Source organism: Lissotriton helveticus, chromosome 5_1 (assembly GCF_964261635.1).
Source record: "Lissotriton helveticus chromosome 5_1, aLisHel1.1, whole genome shotgun sequence".
Taxonomy (NCBI): Eukaryota; Metazoa; Chordata; class Amphibia; order Caudata; family Salamandridae; genus Lissotriton; species Lissotriton helveticus.
Window position 1 is genome coordinate 1,651,677,494 of NC_136065.1, and position 16,922 is coordinate 1,651,694,415.

General features: G+C 50.9%; 2 non-coding genes across 2 annotated transcripts; one reads left to right on the top strand and one right to left on the bottom strand.

Moving 5' to 3' along the window:
* Positions 1-13,996: 13,996 nt before the first annotated feature.
* TRNAI-UAU (transfer RNA isoleucine (anticodon UAU)) lies at positions 13,997-14,091 on the bottom strand. Its single transcript has 2 exons — positions 14,054-14,091; positions 13,997-14,032 (listed from the first exon to the last, which is right to left on the bottom strand). It is a non-coding gene; the product is annotated as a tRNA-Ile (tRNA).
* Positions 14,092-14,383: 292 nt separating this feature from the next.
* TRNAS-GCU (transfer RNA serine (anticodon GCU)) lies at positions 14,384-14,465 on the top strand. The gene has a single exon. It is a non-coding gene; the product is annotated as a tRNA-Ser (tRNA).
* Positions 14,466-16,922: the final 2,457 nt, after the last annotated feature.

The window sequence follows — 16,922 nt, forward strand, 5'->3', positions numbered from 1 at the left end:
TCTGACACATAATTCGCCTTTGACTGGTAGAACTGAAATAGCAGGCAAATCTGGAGTAGTATCGGATTGGACATTCAGGACCATGAAATTCGAGGAATAATTACCTAAATTATATACTTCATTTTCTAGATCTAACCCGGTTCTATGGGAAAGACCTTGCTTGTCTGGGAAACATGTTCTATTCAGGAAGGACATATCAGTTGAGGATGACGTTAACGTGGACCATGCTCCACACGAACCATTATGTGAAAACGGATAAGGAAAGAGTGGCAGAACTCCCTTCGGTGTCTGGAAAGGGGGGAGTCGACCACATACCCAACAATTAGTGGCATTGCTGGTCTGGTGTGAATAATGCAGCATTCGGATAAAAGTGTTGTTACGCATAGCAAGACGATAGGATAACTCGTGAGGAGGCAGATCACTAAATGTGTGCTCTACTGTAACGTTAGAAAACATATGTACATGTGAAATCGGAAAACATAAATGTAAAGCATAACTTATGCATGTAACCATAAGACTCAGAAACAATAAAAAGAACAAAATGATAATACATCTCTTAGAGTTTTGACTAACTCTCTCACTGTGTGGGTCTGTCTCATACATGTCAGGAACCTGTCTAACCGTTTCACCCGAGAGGGACTTAGACAATTAAACTGGCTGACTTACTTTACTAGACCGGAGTTTAGCTTTATACTCCTGCTGCGGAGTTTTCTCTAACAAGGGAAGTTTAGATTCAGAGTCTGCATTTGGGCAGTCCTTGAGAATAGGGTAGTCTTTGATAAATGTCTTTTGTCGCAATCCATGGAATTTCTTGATGTGGCTGGTATGCACCCAGCCTTTACGTCCCTCGAGCTTGACGGCGGTCCTTGTTGTTAACAACACCAGCTGGGGCTCCTTCCAACGGGGCTCCAACGGACTTGAACGATCAAAGTTGCGCACCAGGACGAAATCCCCCGGAACGACTTCATGCGGTTTCACCTCAGTGTTGTCTGGAAATGTAGCGGCAACCTGTGAACGACAAGATTGTAGTGCAGACATCAAGGAGGCAAGGTAATCTGTTAACATATTACTGTCAATATCGGTAATGGTACGGGGTCTAGGTGTACCCCACATGTTGGGGGGGCGACCGAAAACAATCTCGTAGGGAGATAGACCTGAACGGGAATGAGCGACCATTCTCATGAAAAAAAGGGCAACTGGCAGGGCTACTATCCAATCTACACCTTTCTCTGCACACACTTTGGCAATTCGGATTTTCAAAGTCTGGTTATGTCTCTCTACGAGACCGGCTGCTTCAGGATGGCGTACACAATGGAACTTCCACTGGTACCCTAACAGAAGGGATACTTGTTTCATGAGCTCGGATGAGAATGGCTGGCCGTTATCTGAATACACAACCCTAGGTAATCCATAGCGGGGAAAGAACTCACGAACCAACTGCCTGGCAGTGGTCGCAGCTGTGTAATCTGGAACTGGATATGCTTCTGTCCACCTGGACAAAGCGCATACAACTACGAGGACATACTTGGAACCTCGACATCGCTCCATCTGAATATAATCCATCTGGAGGACTTCAAAAGGGTGGTCAGGAGGATGGAATCCCGCTTGTTCCACCGGGACACCTTTACCTGGATTGAACTGACAACATATCATGCAGGTACGTACTTTCTGCTTGGCGGCTGCTCGTAAGTGCTTGTTGAACCAAAGGTTCTGGATACTGTCTAACATGGCTTTTTCTCCTAAATGTGCAGGACTATGTGCGGTGTTAATAATGATTTGAACCATAGAGTCGGGGAGAAACCATGTGGCTTTTCCCTTCGTCAACCATCCTTGATCTGTCTGGACCCCTCCTTGTTCGGACCATTTCTTGATTTCCTCAGGAGTAGCATGTAACTGTATATCTATGACATCTTGTGTAGGGTCCTTAACTGTCATACAAGTAGTCTGATCTGGAGTGTGTGTCAGTGTCGTGTTAACTGGAATATCTGAAGTCTGAGCTGTGAGCTTGGCTGTTCGATCTGCTAGATCGTTACCTTGGGAAATGATATCAGTGACTTTCGTATGTGCCTTGCACTTCATGATAGCGATAGCTGTCGGTAAATGTATTGCATCTAACAGAGCTTGAATAAGGAGACCATGCTGGATCTTGGTTCCATGAGAAGTCATGAAACCTCTCTCCTGCCAGAGCACTCCAAAGTCGTGTACGACTCCGAATGCATAACGTGAATCTGTGTATATGTTAACTTTCAGGTTCTTGGCACGTATGCAGGCTTGGGTCAGAGCGACGAGCTCTGCTGCTTGAGCGGACAGAGTGTCAATACGATGTGTTTCTATAACTTCGGTTTCAGTAGTCACTGCATACGCGGCTACTAGTTCTCCTGTACTTGTTCTCATACATGACCCATCCACATAAAGTGTCAGGTCGGGATTAGGTAATGCAATATCTGTTAGATCTTGTCTTGGCTTTGTCATGGTGTTAACAACTTCCACACAGTCATGTGTGGCAGGATTTGAAGTAACTGACGGTAACAGTGTAGCTGGATTTAAAATGTTGCAGCGTCTGATTTCTATGTGTGGCTGGAACAGTGTCAGTTCATAACCTGTTAAACGTGCAATTGTCAAGTGCTGAGTCTGGGTTCTGTTTAAAAGAACTTCCACAGAGTGTGGAACTTGTACTGTCAGGGAGTGTCCTAACACTATGGAATCACTTTGTCTGATAGCTAGTGCTGTGGCTGCAACTGACTTGAGGCACGCAGGCAGAGCCTGGGCTACTGGATCTAATGTGCTAGAAAAATAAGCACAGGGCTTGTATTGTCCTGCTTGATCTTGTGTGAGAACAGATAATGCAGTACCATCACGTTCTGTGACAAAAAGTGTAAAAGGCTTACTGTAGTTTGGTGTTGCTAGAACAGGTGCATTACATAAAGCTTTCTTTAACTCATTAAAAACAAGTGTATGTTCCTGGGTTCAAGGGAGGACAGTCGATACGGCTGCCTCCTGTGTCGTTAACTGTATCAGTGGTTTGGCTAGAAATGCATACTGAGGAATCCATTGTCTGCAGTAAGAAGTGAGGCCGATAAAAGCTCGTACCTCCTTCTGTGTCTTGGGCTGTGGAAGACGTGCTATTAACTGGATACGGTCAGGTGTCAACTGCCTACCCCTCTTGGACAGTAAGTGTCCTAAGTAGACCACTTGCTGGACACAGAATTGTAATTTGGAAGGGGACACCTTGTGCCCCATCTCGGCCAGAAAATACAGAACTGTAAGTGACGCACGTTCGCAGTCACGTTCAGAACGGGCTGTGATCAGTAGATCATCGACATACTGGAGCAGGGCAGTGTCAGCTGGCATGTGAATATTGTCTAGTTGTCTCTTAAGTGCTTGACTGTAAATGCTAGGACTTTCTGTGAAACCTTGAGGAGCTCGTGTAAATGTATAGCTTCTTCCATTTAAACAGAATCCGAAAAGGAACTGGCTGTCTGGATGAATGGGGACACTGAAAAATGCGTTCTTGAGATCAATAACTGTAAAGAACGAAGCTTCAGAATCAATGACTGTCAATAGGGAAGAAATATCTGGGACTACTGGGTACTGGGGAATGATACATTTATTAAGTTCTCGAAGGTCAATCACTAATCGATAAACTGGAGGTGCATTTGGATCAGTACGTTTCAGAATTGGAATGATAGGAGAATTACATACATTGGAGTCAGTTTCTACAACCACTCCTTGAGCAATGAGCTCGTCAATAATTTTGGATAAGGCTGCTACAGCCTCAGGTGGCAATTTGTACTGTCGGATTCGTGGTAATACAACACCTTGCTTCAGAGTCACACGATGGGGTGTGATATGCATACAACCTACATCAGTTGGACCTTGCGCCCATAAATGCTGTGGTACATTCAATAATCTTGGATCAAAATCACGTAATACATAATGACCTTTAAAATCTCGGAGGAACAGACGTACTCCTTCTGGGGAGCAGCATATAACTGCTCCTAATTCTTTCAATGTCTTGATGCCTAATAAATTTTCTGGACAAGATTTCGTGAGTAACAAATCTGTAGTTCGGGACAATGGACCAACTTCTAGAGTAACTGGTTTCGATATTTCATTAACAATAGGTTTTCCTGAAAATCCAAGGGAAACATTTCTAGAGCCTGAGATCGGAGCCCCTGGAACCTCGTCATGACTGATGGTAGTCCTACTTGCCCCTGTATCAATCAGCAACTTTCTGTCTTTCCCTAATACTTGACTGTGTACATAGGGACCCTCTTGATCTACAGGAATCTCGATGAGAGGCAAGCCTACCTCCCTCTCTAGGCTGTTTCATGAATATGGCTGATAATCTGGATACTCAGACTGTGCATACTGGTACATCTGCTGTGTAACGTGCTGTGTTGCAGCTATAGGCTGCGGTACGGTAACTGTCTGTTGTGCATTCTGTGGTGGCTGAGAAGTCTGTGAAACTTGTTCTTGTCTAGGCGGACGTGGTCTTTCTTTAGTCTTACCAGTAGCTATGTTGTGTTTCAGGACTGCACATTCACTTATAAAATGACCGGGCTGTTTACAATAATTGCATGTCCCTTTAACGGGAACTGCAGGATGACTGGCTTGATTCGTACCCCTCTTCTGACTGTCTTGGGGAACAGATTGTGCAACTAATACTTTCATTTTCGTGTCTTTCATACGTCTCCTTTCGTGTTCCTGCTCTTCCCTGATTCTGTTCTGGTGGTACTGGAGCATTTGGAGCATCTGTGACGGAGTATTAGCTTGCCAGGTACTTTCGACTTTCAGTACTCGATTTTTAACTTGCGGGCTTGAATTCTCAACTAGTTTAGTGACAAAAAGATGAGGGTATGATTCACTACTTGTTTTTAAACCACTATTAATAATAAAACATTTTTCAAATCTGGAATAGAAATCACTAGTATCTTCGTCTTGTTTCTGTTTACAGGCTGAGATGGCATCCCAGTCTTCCTTTTTCGTGGCTAGTAATCTTGGCAAAACTTGTATCAATAACTCGGGCAATTCTTTAGCTTTATCCCCAAGACCGGTACCTGGTACTCGTGTATTATCTTCAGCTTCTAGAGCTGTCCAATCTATCTTTTTCTCTCCCACCTCCCATTCTTTTTCTTTGAGTTTTTCATATATGCCCGCAGGCAACAGGACCTTTAACATTTTAATGATATCTGGATACGTGTATTCTCCCATACGGAGCATGTCCTTTAATTCACGGTGAAACCCTGCTGGGTCTTTATCATGACAGGGAATTAACTTCTTCATTATAAGAGTTCCATCTTTGTGATAGGGGTGTAAACAAATACTCGTTCTAAACCACCACCCTCTTTCTTGACTGGGTGTACTTCTCGTAACGGATTCTGTCTGTCTATGTAGAATGATTTACCTTCTGGGGGTGAGACGTGAACAAAATGTGGATTCAGAAACGTTCGGTATTTGTGGCGCTGTTCTAGAATGACGCTAATTAAATCGGTACCTAGACCTTTCCATCTGTACTGGAGTAACTCGTTCAATACATCATGTAGTGGACCTGGATCGGAATGCTGATCCTCATACAGTGTGATGAGGTGCTGGATCATATACATACCCACCAGTCGCTGCTCGGCTGGGGGCAGTTTCAGAAACGTTTGGGCCACTATTTCATCTGGAAACGTGGCGGAATCAGTAGTCCACCGGACTGCTGATCGGGCTAGTTCTTGTTCATGCATGGTACTAAGCTCGCTATAACCTATTCGTGATTTCAGAATTTTATCTGTAGCCTGGAATACTTGTTCTAGAGAACACTGTTCTGGTGCTGGAGAGGGAAAAACTTTCTTGTAGTCTAGGCGTGAATATCGGTCGGAAAGTCTAGTTCTACCTACATACGCTATTCTGTCGGGATTCTCGCTGTCTACCTCTTCACTGGAAGAGTCATTCTCTTTCTCGGTTGCTCTACTTACTCTCTCTTTCTCGTGTATACTTACAATTTCTTTACGTATTTTCCTGTACATACTTTCTATACAACCTTGTGTCTTGTGTTTTCCCTCGGCTATATTGTCACTCCACCTAGTCAGGACTTTCATTTCTTCCTTGTCTTTATCAGGATAATCTTGTTCTCTTATTAAACAGTTAATCATAAATTGCAGAATCATACTTTGAATATCGACCTTTCTGTGTGCCATAGCTTCGTGAATACTTCCTGGATTCTCCCCTGTACGGATAAAACGATATATTCTGTCCAGATGTTCTTTCATGTCGGGCAGGGTGACCAAAAAGTTGGCAACTCGTCTTAAACGTATCGAATACAGGAGCATGTGATCCTCACCTGGTACTGGATCATATGCGCAATCAGTAAGGTTTCGCTTGAGATCTGCGTATGTAGTCACTTTTGGCGTACGCTGTAACGCTGCTTCTCTCAGCGTCATTCGTTTTGTTTGAGGCGGGGTGATAGGAGCACCTCCTACCGCTCCTCCTGAACTAGAATCGTCTATTAATGCTGGACGCGCTGGTAAAGTAACCGGCAAAGAGGGTACATGTACTGTGGGCTGGGCCGGGGGTGCTGTAACAATAACGGGACCCACGGGACCAGCGGCTGGAGGAGCAGGAATTACATTATTAACGGGAGCAGGCGGGACAGGATTTGCATATGCTGGTACTGTGTCGTCCAAATAGGACGAAAGAAAAATATCAGCTGCGGTCGGTTTATGACGTAGCTTAATCGGGACCAATGGCGGTGGAAAATTACAGGATGCTTCCGGGGTTGCTTTTGGCAAGCCCTCGGCAAGAAGAGGATACATACCTTTAATAAGGGCATTTCTCTGTCTGTCTGACTGTTCTGCTCTAACTCGTTCACCTTCTTCGATTAATTCCCTTTCTTGGGCTCTTTCTGAGGATTCCCTACTTAATTCTGTCTTTCTGAATTCTTTTTCGGTTCTTTTGTGAGATTCTTTGCGCCATAACTCGATGGCATCTTTCTGGGACTGTCTGGCTTTCTTTTTCCATAATGCTTCTTCTACTCGCATGATGCACTCGGCATCCCATGTACCTGATACAGGCCATCTATATTTCTCTTCGAGATCTTTAGTGTAGTCTGACCATAAGTCTAGATATATTATGGCATCTAAGCCATGCTTGTGATACATAAAATGTCCTGGACTGTCCCTAGGAGGGACAGGAACTGCTTCTTCGAGTAACCCTTTTCTGGTCTTTAACTGACGTAATCTTGAAAACAGAGGCATTTTTCAGAATACACGATACACAATAATCACAGAAATACTATAGCAAACAAATCTTTCATACCACAACATAAAAATACATGAATAACAGTTCGAACAGAAATACTACCTGATACACTGAAAACAGAACACATGAATTTCTCGAGAACTGAACTTACTAGAATTACTGGATGCACTGCTAAAAACAGTACAGAACATACCGGTCCCATAAAGAGACACGTCAGGACCCGTACCCACCTAGGTGGATACTTCGTGCTGGATCTGCGTACCCAAACCCATCGGACCAGGAACAAACTAATGCTCCTGTCTAGATACCCCCCTGTGACGGTACTCACCGGGAAAGCAGAAACTGGAAGGCCTCGGACTGGACTGGACTGCTACGACGTCGGACTACGAACTTCGGAAACTTCGGAAACTTCGGTTACAGGTGGGCCTCCAGATACTTCGGACCTTGCACTCTCGGCTTGGGCTCTGGTCGGGACGAACCGCATTCCACACCGCTTCGTCTGGATGTCGGACCGCAGTTTCCGTCTCCTCCGTGGGCCTGAGGGAGACTTGAAGCAGAAATATCTGCCGGTGCGCAGTAGAGTTCCGTCACGGCTGTAGAGGGTCAGGGGGCCTGCGTGGCATCGCCAGCGCGTGAGGAAGGGGCTTGTCCCTGTTCGGGCGCCATTATGTGGTAAATAAATAATTAATTACCAGTACTATTTATGACTAGATTAACAATAACAGATAGCTCAATAAATAAGAGGCAGGATCCGATGTGTCCGAGTCAGAAGGATTTATTCAGGCAAAAAGAAAGGGACTGGAACGGGAAAGCCTGAAATAAAATGGAGAGGCAGCTGCCGGGGGCAGGGAAAATGGCAGGAACGCAGCATCACATTAACAGTACATTGTATATATACTAAAACAATTACATTACATTCAATACAGTAGGCGTAGCAGTAGGCGTAACTCGTAGCAGTCGCAAAAGATAAGAACAAAATGGGTGTAACAAGAAGGCGTGCACAGGGCGTACACTGAGACATGTGGTATGAACGTCACAGAAGTGTCATGAATGGGGCGGAAACATGGAGGGGGCTACTCGAGCAGCTGGGACCTTTAACCTAGTGGGGCGCGCAAACGGGCAATGACGTGTTACCAGGGAGAACTGGGGGCTATGACTTCTGCACTAGAAGAGGAGACTAAAGTCTGCAGTGTCAGGACGACATGTACCTATGGCATATCTGGTATCTGGTGTTTGGAGTACATGTTGATAGAATCCAAAAGTTATCGGGGCAAAGGCTACTTGACACTAAGACTGGTGCATGCATTTATTCTACATGTATTGCGTGTGCTAGGAATATTCTATGAATATTAATACAGTATTTCTCTTACATGGAGACAGAAAGGCTAGACCCTGGCTGAAACTATTGATGCGATTCAGTAGCTTAGGAATGCAGAGACGAGGAGCTGAACTGATAACTAGAAGCATAACATACTCTTGGCAGACAGGCAGGCAGAGCCAGGCCGGGCCGGGCACTGTGCTGCGCGAAAGGAAGTGAAGTGTCAGGGATGCAGGTGGGGGCTGTATCGCTCCTCGGAGAGGGTTCAGGAGACAGGAGCTTGAATCTGGTGTCCAGGCCCTTTTGAGGCCTAGAAACGGGGACATTTTACTGAATTAACGTGCACACTGTAAAACGTGGCAACATAGGCCTAATACTCGTTGCTTTCACGAGAACTGGAAACTGGCATACTAGAGCTGGACACAACTATAATTGCGTCTTTAGTCGATCATAGGGGGATACATGCATATCGATCATGCACATATAACATAAGATGGGGAACACGTAGGCACATACAACATGGCAAAATTTACTTTTCCACAGGACGACTGCCCAAGAGCCATGGAGCCCGTCCTGGGCAATTTGACATGCAGTTGGCCTGGAGGAAGGAAGCCCCGGGTGGCCTAGGGAGGTGTTGCCCAGGCATATCCCATCTGGTCCCCATGGCAGAGAACCACCAACCCTGGAGGGGTGTCCGGGCATACCCTGCCCCATAATAATCCGGAGGCAAATTACCCCCCTTTCTTGCAATCTGTGCACGCGAGGTGACAGAGGGGACCCAAGGCGTGAAAGATCCCGACCTCATGGAGCCCTCGCTGGGATCCGGGAGGCGAATGGCACCTCATTAAGACTTTCAGGGAAGTTCGGCCATCTGGTCCCCCCCCATAGGAAAGCGTTGCGGGCGACCAGATGCCCGAGGGGATCCGGGCGACCAGATGGCCGAGGGAATCTGGGCGATCAGATGGCCGGGCATGGAGGTGAAGCCGCCTGGACTCTTCCCCACCCCGTCCCCGTCCCGGGACGAATGCCCGGGATGCATGGAGCCCGTCCTGGCCACTTGATGTCCCGTCCTGGGCATTGAACCATGCCTTTGGCCTGGAGAAGGGAGCCCCCGGACGCCCGGGGGAGGACTGCCCGGTACCCGTGGAGCCCTTCCCGGGTACTTTGCAACGCCGTTGGCCTCCTGGAGATGGGTACCCCAGATGCCCGGGGGCGGGCTGCCCGGGACCCATAGAGCCCGTCCTGGGCACTTTTACATGCCGTCGGCCTGGAGGTGGGTGCCCTGGATGCCCGGGGGAGGCCTGTCCGGGACCCGTGGAGCCCTTCCCGGGTACTTTGCCAATGCCGTTGGCCTCATGGAGATGGTTGCCCCGGACGCCCGGGGGAGGCCTGCGCGGGACTCATGGAGCCCGTCCTGGGCATTGAGCCATGCCGTTGGCCTGGAGATGGGAGCCCCGGACGCCCGGGGGAGGACTGCCCGGTACCCGTGGATCCCGTCCTGGGCTCTTTGACATGCCGTCGGCCTGGAGGTGGGAGCCCCGGACGCCCGGGAGCGGGCTGCCCGGGACCCATGGAGCCCGTCCTGGACACTTTGACATGCCGTCGGCCTGGAGGTGGGAGCCCCGGACGCCCGGGGGAGGGCTGCCCGGGACCCATGGAGCCCTTTCCGGTTACTCTGCCATCCCGTTGGCCTCCTGGAGATGGGTGCCCCGGACGCCCGGGGGAGGTCTGTCCGGGGCCCATGGAGCCCGTCCTGGGCAGTGTGACATGCCGTCGGCCTGGAGGTGGAAGCCCTGGACGCCCGGGGGGAGGCTGCCCGGGACCCGTGGAGCCCTTCCCGGGTACTTTGCCATCCCGTTGGCCTCCTGGAGATGGGTGCCCCGGACGCCCGGGGGAGGTCTGTCCGGGGCCCATGGAGCCCGTCCTGGGCAGTGTGACATGCCGTCGGCCTGGAGGTGGGAGCCCCGGACGCCCGGGGGAAGGCTGCCCGGGACCCGTGGAGCCCTTCCCGGGTACTTTGCCATCCCGTTGGCCTCCTGGAGATGGGTGCCCTGGACGCCCAGGGGAGGTCTGTCCGGGACACGTGGAGCCCGTCCTGGGCATTGAGCCATGCCGTTGGCCCGGAGAATGGAGCCCCCAGACGCCCGGGGGAGGTGTTGCCCAGGCATATCTCATCTGGTCCCCCGGGCAGAGAACCACCAGCCCTGGAGAGGTGTCCGGGCGTACCCTGCCCCTAGTAATCCGGAGGGAAATTACCCCCCTTTCTTGCAATCCGTGCACGCGAGGTGACAGAGGAGACCCAAGGCGTAAAAGAACCCGACCTCATGGAGCCCTAGCTGGGATCCGGGAGCCGAATGGCACCTCATCGGGACTTCCAGGGAAGCCCGGCCATCTGGTCGCCCCATTGGAAAGCATCGCGGGCGACCAGAGGGCCGGGATCGAAAGGACTCCCAGCTCCCCATCCATCCCAAGCCTTCGCGGTAGGGTTCCTGACTGCCTGCCCACGCAAGGCAGGGCTCTTGGACCCCGGCTGAGCCTCAGGCGCAGGTTGGCCCACCGGAGCTCTAGGGCTCGGACGACCTGGGGGAGGAATGCCCGGGACCCGTGGAGCCCGTCCTGGGTACTTTGACATGCCGTCGGCCTGGAGGTGGGTGCCCCGGTCGCCCGGGGGAAGCTGCCCGGGACCCATGGAGCCCGTCCTGGGTACTTTGACATTCCATCGGCCTGGAGGTGGGAGCCCCCGACGCCCGGGAGGAGGTCTGCCCGGGACCCATGGAGCCCGTCCTGGGTACTTTGCCAATGCCGTTGGCCTCATGGAGATGGGTGCCCCGGACGCCCGGGGGAGGTCTACCCGGGACCAATGGAGCCCTTCCCGGGTACTTTGCCAATGCCGTTGGCCTCGTGGAGATGGGTGCCCCGGACGCCCGGGGGAGGTCTACCCGGGACCCATGGAGCCCTTCCCGGGTACTTTGCCAATGCCGTTGGCCTCGTGGAGATGGGTGCCCCGGACGCCCGGGGGAGGTCTGCCCGGGACCCATGGAGCCCGTCCTGGGTACTTTGCCAATGCCATTGGCCTCATGGAGATGGGTGCCCCGGACGCCCGAGGGAGGTCTGCCCGGGACCCATGGAGCCCGTCCTGGGTACTTTGCCAATGCCGTTGGCCTCATGGAGATGGGTGCCCCGGACGCCCGAGGGAGGTCTGCCCGGGACCCATGGAGCCCGTCCTGGGTACTTTACCAATGCCGTTGGCCTCCTGGAGATGGGTGTCCCGGACGCCCGGGGGAGGACTGTCCCGGACTCATGGAGCCCGTCCTGGGCACTTTGACATGCCGTCGGCCTGGCGGTGGAGCCCCGGACGCCCGGGGGAGGGCTGCCCGGGACTCATGGAGCCCGACCCGGGCACTCTGTCATGCCGTCAGCCTGGATGGAGCCCCGGACGCCCGGGAGACGAATGCCCGGGACGCATGGAGGCCGTCCTGGGCACTTTTCCATGCCATTGGCCTGGAGCGCCCCGACACCCAGGGGAGGAGCACCCTGAAAACCATGGAGCCCGACCCGGGCACTCTCCCATGCCGTCAGCCTGGATGGAGCCCCGGACGCCCGGGGGACGAATGCCCGGGACGCATGGAGGCCATCCTGGGCACTTTTCCATGCCATCGGCCTGGATGGAGCCCCGGACGCCCGGGGGACGACTGCCCAAGAGCCATGGAGCCCGTCCTGGGCAATTTGACATGCAGTTGGCCTGGAGGAAGGAAGCCCCGGGTGGCCTAGGGAGGTGTTGCCCAGGCATAGCCTATCTGGTCCCCATGGCAGAGAACCACCAGCCCTGGAGGGGTGTCCGGGCGTACCCTGCCCCTAGTAATCCGGAGGGAAATTACCCCCCTTTCTTGCAATCTGTGCACGCGAGGTGACAGAGGGGACCCAAGGCGTGAAAGAACCCGACCTCATGGAGCCCTCGCTGGGATCCGGGAGGCGAATGGCACCTCATCGGGACTTCCAGGGAAGTTCGGCCATCTGGTCCCCCCCCCCATAGGAAAGCGTTGCGGGCGACCAGATGGCCGAGGAAATCTGGGCGATCAGATGGCCGGGCATGGAGGTGAAGCCACCTGGACTCTTCCCCACCCCGTCCCCATCCCGGGACGAATGCCCAGGACGCATGGAGCCCGTCCTGGGCACTTTTTCATGCCGTCGGCCTGGAGCGCCCCGACACCCTGGGGAGGACCACCCTGGAAACCATGGAGCCCGACCCGGGCACTCTGCCATGCCGTTGGCCTGGATGGAGCCCCGGACGCCCGGGGGACGAATGCCCGGGACGCATGGAGCCCGTCCTGGGCACTTTTCCATGCCGTCGGCCAGGAGCCCCCTGACACCCAGGGGAGGACCACCGTGAAAACCATGGAGCCCGACCCGGGCACTCTGCCATACCGTCAGCCTGGATGTAGCCCCGGGCGCTGGGGGACGAATGCCCGGGACGCATGGAGCCCATCCCGGGCACTCTGCCATGCCGTCAGCCTGGATGGAGCCCCGGACGCCCGGGGGACGAATGCCCAAGAGCCATGGAGCCCGACCCGGGCACTCTGCCATGCCGTCAGCCTGGATGGAGCCCGGGACGCATGGAGCCCGTCCTGGGCACGTTTCCATGCCGTCGGCCGGGATGGAGCCCCGGGCGCCCGGGGGACGACTGCCCAAGAGCCATGGAGCCCATCCCGGGCACTCTGCCATGCCGTCCCGACAAATTCGTACGGACTCCTAACCTTCCGACACGGATCGGAATCGAGCCCTTTCTGACCCAGCAGTTTCAGGCACCCGGGGGACGAATGCCCGGGACGCATGGAGCCCGACCCGGGCACTCTGCCATGCCGCCGGCCTGGATGGAGCCCCGGACGCCCGGGGGACGAATGCCCGGGACGCATGGAGCCCGTCCCGGGCACTCTGCCTTGCCGTCGGCCTGGATGGAGCCCCGGACGCCCGGGGGACGACTGCCCAAGAGCCATGGAGCCCATCCCGGGCACTCTGCCATGCCGTCCCGACAAATTCGTACGGACTCCTAACCTTCCGACACGGATCGGAATCGAGCCCTTTCTGACCCAGCAGATTTCAGGTTGATTTGCTATATACTTTACGTACGATTTTATGGGGGCCGATTCCGATCCGGTACGTAAAAGCACATCCGACCGACATGTCGGACAACCACGTACACCCAGGGGATAGGACTGCCCGGGTCACATGGACCCCGTCCTGGGCACTCTGATCTGCCGCCGGCGCCGGGGATCGAACCGTGATCACCAGATGGGGATATCCCAAAAATCTGGCATGGATACAGCCCGCCAGGACAGGTTTGGGCACCCCTGAAGTAAAGACTCTGTAGCAAGGGCCGTCTTTACCCTGAGTATAATCTTAACTTTTAGTGAAATGGTTTATGAAAAACCAGTAAGCTGCTCCAGGTGAGGCTCGAACTCACAACCTCGGCATGCCTCAATGCAAGTACTGCTGTATAAGTACCGCGCGCTAACCGATTGCGCCACTGGAGCTCACTGTTCTCATATCTCCCCAGTTGAGCCATCTAGAGCTGACCAAGTAGATACTGGCACTGCTCCCTTATTCACTGTGCAAGATCGACTCACATGCTAGCATGTTATCATGACTATTAAAAACTACAGTCCTAATGGAACAGATTTGATAATTATGCTATATCATGTGCTCTGTCTATTGAACACCACATACATTTGCCAGTTCTGACACAGTCTAGGAGAAACTTATGATTATTTGTAATTAGCACATAGTAAGATTTTCTTAAAAAATGAAACATAGTCACCTAAGGTAGACGAGGTGGCCGAGTGGTTAAGGCGATGGACTGCTAATCCATTGTGCTCTGCATGCGTGGGTTCAAATCCCACCTTCGTCAGAACGCCATCAGACACTCTTTTGAAGGTGGGCATGTCTCGTAGTACAATTACACTCTCTTTCAAGACACAGCCATAATCCACTAGAAGGGCCCAACTGACTATTCCATTTTGGCAATTATGTCAAATTAAGGGAAGTGTTTTGTGCTTAATTGAAATTAGATCTTTCATGAAGTGTCCAGAGGATTGCCTTTCCCTCACTCCTGGCCTTCTAACCAGTTTGGATAGATAGACTGATAAGAAAGCAGCTCTTACTCCTAAAGTTTCAGCCATCTCAAGTGTATGACTGTTGACATATGTCTGCCCCACAGAGACAGATCACTTCTTTTTCAGTTCAAAGAAAAATTTATTAAGATAACTGAATAATGGCAATATAACATACAAAGAGAAAACAACAGGAATAGCATGAATATTAACTGAGAGCATTATATAAAGTGTGATGAAATAAAATGAGGGGAGGGACAAAAAAGAAAGGGAGGATAGGGAAGATAAAAAAGAAAGGGAGATAACAATGAGGCTAAAACTTTAAAAAGTACAATCATTGAATCTACATAACATTAGAGGCAGTGCACAAATATGCAGATAAATAATCATTAATGAATAAGAAGGAACAAAAGGTTATTCAAGGGGGTTTCGAAACTTCTTGTTGAACTGGGGATAGGTGAAAGGAGCGCTTGGCACATGCATCTAGGTAAAGGGTAACGGGGAGCCATAATGCAAGCCTTTTCGGAGCCAGGGAAGTGGGGTAAACAAATGCAGTATATAGTCTGTGGTTGTAACATACATTAAACCACCAAGCTTTAAAAGTAATACCCTTGGAGTCTTTCCAATTAACAGTAATTTGCTGGAACGCAACAGCCAATAATAAATCAACAATCTGAACATTTGCATCAACATCAATCCAAGAAGAGGAAAGTGAACCAAGGAAAATGTCAGTGATAGAAAAGCGATGGAGGTATGGAAGATAGAATTGATTTGATTCCAGACTTTAGTCCAGAAAGCATGCGTGGGAGGATATGTGAAAAGCATATGAAAAAGTGTGGCATTGGGGTTAGAGCAAGACCAGCAAAGGTCTAAGGTCAGGGGAAAACGTTTGTGGAGGAGAGATGGCGTGTAAAGAAGGCGGTTGTAGAGGAAAAAAAGGGTTTGCGTGAGAGAGGCTGCCCTGGAAGATTTGCGAAGTTTGGTCCATATTTTGTCCCACAGGGCTGTGGGCCACGAGACATCGAGATCAGATTCCCATTGCCCCTCAACTTTGGATTTAGGCCTAGGTGATGGAGGATCGTAAAAGGAATGGTATATGGAGGATGCTGATGGGTTAGAGCGTAGTTGAGTGTGTAGAGAAGAGACGGGAGTGATAGAGGACGTAGTCGAATTAGAGTTAGAGAGAGAGTCATAGGCAAACATAACTGCATTTTTGAGTAGGGTGTATTTATGAACAAAGGAGGCAGGGAGAGAGAAGAGTTGACGAAGAGTTGGAAAAGGGGTGAAGGCAGATCCAGTGAAAAGTTGGGAGACCCAGATTAAACCACGCTGCCGCCAAGTTTTCCAGTAAAAGGGTTTCAATTTGATAAGAATGCTATTATTATACCAAATCGTGGTGGCGAGAAGTTCTGTAATAGAGGAGGGAGGAGCCGGAGTAATGGCTAAAAGTAGTTTCGCGGTATGTTTATGAATTGGACTGGACAGGAGTTGGGGCTTGCGCGAGAAGGATAAGTATTCAGCAAAGGTAAAAGGAGAAAGAGAAAGGCGTTCAAGTTCAGCCCCTAGAGGAAGGGGGTCAGCAGGGTCTGTAAGCCAAACGGCTGCCTGTTTCAGGAGGAAAGCTTTATGGTAAGCAGGAAAATTTGGGAAATTAACCCCACCCTCCGATTTGGGGAGGCGGAGACGCGATAAGGACATACGCGGGTTCTTACCAGACCATAAAAATACAGAGAGTATGGAATTTATTTTAGTGAAAAATTTGGCAGGAATGGAAACCGGTAAATTAGAAATGGTGTAGAGGACAATTGGGGACAGCATCATCTTAATAGTGTCGAGACGACCCCACCAAGAAAGGTATAGGGGGTGCCATCTAGAAGTAAGGTCAGACAATTTTTGAGAGCATTTAGTAAGGCATAATGAAATAGTGTCTGGGACAGAAGGAGTAATGTACAAACCGAGATACTTGATGTGAGCTGGACTCCAAGTGAAAGTGGATGCAGCAAAGTCGGGTTTAAAGGTGAATTTGGTGAGAGGCAGGATTTCGCACTTATCACTATTGAGCTTATAACCGGAGAGATGGGAATAGGTGTGGACTTCAGCGAGGAAAGCGGGGATGGAGACCGACGGATTCGAAAGGAAAAGTAAAATGTCATCTGCATAGGCAGCTAGTTTAACTTGCGAATGAGCAAGAGGGAAGCCATGAATGTTCGGATTTTGACGTATTCTGGATAAGAAAGGTTCCAGGGCAAGATTAA